We start from the raw sequence: 6008 nt of genomic DNA on the forward strand, positions 1-6008 counted from the left end.
CAGAACATCCGCTAAATATGGTTCTTTCAGAGAAGTTCTATCAACACAATGAGCAGTGTTCGCCCTCACCACAGCAGTCTCTTTATTCCAATGAGAGAAATTGAAACAATACAGGCAGACTTCTGTGCCCCCCCCCCCCCCCCCCCCCCCTCCACCAGGGATAAGAGGAGAGATTATGATTCACCAGGGGGTAATGTAAGTACAGAACCTCCTGTGTCTCTGTCTTTCTCTCCCTCTAACACACACACATGCACACAATAGTCATGTTGACCTTGATTTCCTCTGGTCATGGTGTGTCTTTGTGATCGTGTGTGTGTGTGTTGTTGTTGGAAGGGCCTTCCTGAGCTCTAGGTTGGAAATCCTGCTTATTCACACAAACAGGCAGAAAGAAAGAATGAAGGATGGACAAGTGAACAGACAGATACATGTTTAGCTTGTTGTGAGTCCTGTAGATTTTAACACAGGCCTGTTCACCTCAAACATTTGACTTGAAATCTTTGTTTTCTTTTTACACCTTTAATTATTAACTGCTGTTATTGAAGGGTCTACATAATCTTAAAGCAAAGGTCTAATGGTACTGTTATGTAATATTAGACTGTGTTTGCACTGTTTGTTTGCACATACCCCAAGCAATAGAACAGCTTTTCATGTCTGTATTTAGAACTAGTACAAGGAGTGTTGAATGAGTTAAAGGTGGGGTAAGTGATTCTTGGGAACGACAGTTGATATTTGACAAACAAATACACCTCTCCCGTCACTGCTCATCAGTATTGGAAATAGCCACCATGAACATTAACAATAACTGTAGACAAAGTACACACACTACACGTTCAAGAACCAAAATCAGCCGAGACAGCTACACTGGCGGTGTTTCGTGGTGTGTGATAGCCGCAGCCCACAGTGTGGTCCAAAGGCAGCTCCCAGTGGTCTTTGCACGTTGAAACGGCTCAATGAGGTCCAGAGTAGTCTGTGCTGCTTCAGCACTTAGTGTCTAGAGCGCTAATCTGAAAAGGATTGGGAGTGTTACGTCCAGTGAGAGAGCGGTGTTAGCATTTCCAGTGGTGGTAGCTGTTATGTGCTGAATGACTAGTGGTGATGTCCGTGATCTGATGTCACTTTTTCAGGTTGTCCTCCCGTCCTTTAACAGTAGAAGGTAGAAGAACGATTACATGATTTCATTTTGGATGTAAGAGGTGATGTTTTAGCATACTGTTAGCATATACTGTTTATGACCATTTCAATGAAAATCGGTTTTATTGCGCAGAGACCTCCATCAGGCTCCTACTGCTCCTTTAGCCCCTGTTCTAAGCACAAACACAAATATAGCATCAATTAATGATTCAAGAGTGCAGCAGAGATATATAACCACACACACATAAACACATGTCTGAGGTCATGTGATCAAATAGACACGTTAAGTTGTGGACGCATTTGTTCAGTAATGTGGAAATTTCACGTCTTACTGTACAGTAACTGAGCCATCTGCTCTCCTTTCCTGTTGGCAGTCATCAGGCTAAGTGCAGTGCTCTGTACAGGGAAGCTCAATAAATCTGGGTGGCTCGACCAGTAATAACAGCCTTGGCGACAACATCCAAGAACTGCAGTGAAATTACTGTATCTGGAGCCTTTTTTTGCATGTGCGTGCATGCCTGACATTCAAACACATGCAAACACGGACACACACAGGCATGCAAATACCGGAAATCACACACAGTCCGTAATTTGCTCCTCTGCTGCGCTTGAGAGAGACGTTTTTCTTTTGAATACAATGAGTTTGTGGTCGGATTTGCCTCAAATGGCTGGTAGAAGAGGGATAAGAGGAAAATACACAGCAATGAATAGTAAGAGTACAACTAGTAACAAAAAAAAAAGCCCAGGCCCGTGTCTTCCACAGAGAGGCAGGGCTGGAATATAGTGTCAGTGATCAATGACAATGAAATGTATTTGTCACGTCTCTGCTCTTTTCGTAACAAGGGACACATCTGGGCTGGTGTTAATGAGAGACATCAAGAAACAGGCAATTCAGACAAATAAAGTGAATGACAAATACATATCTACATTAGAAAGAATGCCAAAGCAAGAGTTTGTGTCAGCTGAGACGTGGAGAGTTTGGGTGGGTAATGAGGATGGAGAACAAGAGATCATTTCACAAGTATGCGCAGAGGGTGACGCATCCACTGATCTCACAAACCTCATCCCGCCAGACACCATGGTGCATGTGTGTGAGTGTGTGTGTGTGTGTGTGGAAGGGGACACTGTGGCGTGAGTCATCGAGCATTGATTGAATTAGCTGAACTTTGGTTGAACACTCACAGGGATAAGAGGGAAAGGCAGGAACAAGCTGAAAGCGTTATTGCCCAAAGAGCTGCAGATGGCCTGAGAGTGAGGGTGTCGCCCACAAGCAGCCAGCCTTGATAAAACTACACAAACAGTCGGCACAACATTCCCTCTTCGTACTCGCATGCGTGCAAACACACATAGACAACTAATGAAGTCCCAAAGACTTTCAGTGACCTAATTGGCTATTTCCTCCAAAACAAATGTGGAAAATCGCTTTAGGACATAGATTTGATCTTGTGGTTTCTCCCCCAGTGCGGCGAGGTTGTGAGGCCTAAACTGTTGCTGGGTCAGACAGGAGAGAGCGAGAAAACAGAGTGGAAAGAATGCATGGAGTCCGTTCAGGATCAGTGAGAGAGAGGGAGAAGTTCAACAAGTATCTCGGATTTAACCGAGAGCTCCTGAACACACGCTGCTTCATCATATGGTGGGTGGACTGCTGGTGTAAACCCCCAATCATTCAGAAGTAGGTCACGCACGTGGTCCGCTGGTGTTTATGCACACTGCAGTTATGTGCAATTATTTACCACCTTCACGATTTTTTATCCTTTTGTTATTTCGCGCTCACAATAGAACAATAAAGAGATAATTTTGTCTTTGTGCGATTAATACACCTATTTGTTATGTGTTCTTTTTCTTAACCATTGAGCAAAGGATGTTCAGAAAATGTGTCCATCGTTAACCTCATCTCAAGAATATTCTTCACTTTTTTTTTTTCCAGAACAGATTCACTATTATCAGTCGTGAGACCTGCCCACGCTGACAGGAAAGCTTCTGTGTCACCACGGTTTTCAGATAACTGCCGCATCCTGTTTAAAGAGGGGGGGTCCTTGGAGGCCTGACGGAGAAAAAACACAGGGCCTCACATGCACAACCTACATGTACACACACACACACACACAAACACAAGAGCGCAAGAATGGTGGGAAACACTGGGACGATAACAGAAACATCTGTCCCAGAAATTAGATTTATACCAGCAGTGTGTGATAGTGAGGAGGGGGTCGTCAGGCTGTCCCGCTCAGGAGAGGAAACCCCCATGTACACACAGGAAGAGGTAACAAGACGACCTTCAGTGTCCCAACCTCTCCACATCTACGAATCAGACTTTATTTACAGTGAAACAAAGTACTCAGGACTATGGACTGTGTGTGTATGTTGACACATCAACACAGGTTTCCCCACAGGTCAAGGGACATGCAAACATTTGGAGCTGGCATCACGTTGCGTATACAAGCACCACAAAACTTTTAGGTAAACATGATATAGAGTTTTTTGTGTGTTTTTTTTATCGAGAAAGAGATTCTATACTTTTTTGAAACCACTATTTGAGTGTGAATCGGAAATGAAACTGTGCATCTGGATCTCTTCATCACCGCTGCGGTTTAGAAGAAGAAGTTAGAAACTTCCCCGAAACCAACTGAAACGGAAACAAGTGATAGAGGCGCTATCGCTCGATCTGCAGGGAAGTTGTTTTATAGTGAAGTACTTTCTTCCTATAGAAGTAATGGTTCATACCTCTCGTGTGGTTTATTTAAATAACACTCTCTAACACAAATAATGAGGGAGTGTCTGTTGTGTTATTTTAAATGAAACATAAGCTCTGAATTAATCAATTGACTTCAATGCCTTAACTGTCAATATAAAGTCTAGAACAAAATTAAATGCTATAGAGATTAACGTACAGACAAGTAGACAGAATAAATGAAATACATTTAAGTACAAACAATAAATAGAATGAAACATGTCTTGAGTTTGAAGTTGAGACCTCTTTCGGGTCTGTAAGGAGTTTTAAAGGGGGTTATGGGCCAGACTACCTCTTGGCCATTAAACAGCTAAATAATTAAAAAAAAATTGTTTACATTTGATACATTTGGGGCGGTGTGGCCAAGGGGTAGAGTGGTCGTTCTCCAACAAGAAGGTTGCCGGTTCAAACCCCACTCTTCCCCATCTGCATGCCGAAGTGTCCTTGGCAAGATACTGAGCCCCTTAATGGCCCCTCATAAATGTTGAGTGTACTAATTGTAAGTCGCTTTGGACAAATGCGTCAGCCAAATGACATGTAATGTAATGTAATACAAATAAACAAACAATATACAAAGTATTCAGGTTGGAGTGTAGCTAGCAGTTTCCCTTTGTTTGCAGTCATTATGCTAAGCTAACCAGCTGCTGGCTCTATTGCTACAAATTGAGCTTACAGATATGAGTAAAATTCTTATCTGACTCTCTGTAAGAAAGATAACAAATGTTTTTATGTAGATCCCAAAATGTGGAAATATCCGTTTGAGAAACAACAGCCCATGTGATACAGTGGTCTGGTGGGGATAGTTTTTAGGTTTGGTTTCTCTCACACATAAACACACACACACACACACAAACACTCGGTCTGTACACATCTGTTTCCTGCATGGTGGGAGCTCAGCCCCACTCTAGAGGGAGGGTCCCCCTCTGTCTGAGGAGATCCCTGTCATGACTCATCCTATTGTTCAGCTCAACACTTTAGTCATCCCCTCTCCTAAATTATGAGAAGGTCCTTAGGAATGTTTTACTTCTCAGACACCCCCTCCTCCCACATGTTGAGATTTCAATCCAGACCCTTTGGCAGTTTTGTACTCTCTTTTTTTTTTTGGTCATTTCCAGTAATCCTGCTCTTCAGTTGTGCAGCAACTTAGATCTTTATCCATAACAGGGATCAAACCCAGTAAGAGAATAACACTGTATCTAGCCCCTGACCTAAGTAAACCATCAGAACGCCATGAAGCTGGGGGCTTGGGTGAGCCGATTGAACAGAAGGATGATGGATAAGCAGATCCACCTTCATCACTAAGCAGATTACTCTTTATCACTGAGAATGCTCTGGATATTCAGTCTGCACCAGCAGCAGCAGCAGACTGAGCTGTTGTAGTCAAAGTGACGAATGATCAGATGATCCATCTGTGGGAACAAACTCCAACCATAACTTCTTCAAGAAATGGGGAAAAGAGGGAAATTATATGATATGATATTTTGGTGAAGGCCCATATACAACTTTGTCCTCCTTAACTGGTTAGTCCCCCTGATGAAGCCCAGCATGCTGCAACTTTTTGACTTTATTTATTTATTTATTTCATCATGTTTTAGGTTTGTTTAGTATAATTTTGCTTAAACAGTCAATCAATCAAATTGTATTTGCGTAGCCCATATTCACAGATCAGGATTCACTGATAGGATTCAACAATGTGTACACGGTGCAACATTATCTGTCCTTAACTCTCACAGGTGATGAAAAAACTTCTATACATACAACAAATTGTACGACTGGTCACTCAAATTGGTCGACTAATATATTTTTTGTAATATAACGATAAAATCCTACTAAAATAAAAGAACAAGGATATATCAGACTAATGTTAGACATGGTAAAAATGACAAAACCTTGAGTAAATCAACATAACGAACATTTCTTTTGTATTGAAAATGATAGATTAAGTCACTTTATATGATTGGTGCTCGTGTGTATGCGGGTGCTCTTGTGTATGTGGGGGATCATGAGTGCTAATGAGGGCTCGTGTGTACGTGGGTGCTCGTGTGTGTGCAGGTCCTCGTGGGCTGCGCGCACGCCCCGCCCTGAGCTGGAGGAGTCCCTCAGATCAAGACAAAGAAGGAGGGGCCTCTGCCTACGTCACTCCATC

Source organism: Pleuronectes platessa, chromosome 7, assembly GCF_947347685.1.
Source record: "Pleuronectes platessa chromosome 7, fPlePla1.1, whole genome shotgun sequence".
NCBI lineage: Eukaryota > Metazoa > Chordata > Actinopteri > Pleuronectiformes > Pleuronectidae > Pleuronectes > Pleuronectes platessa.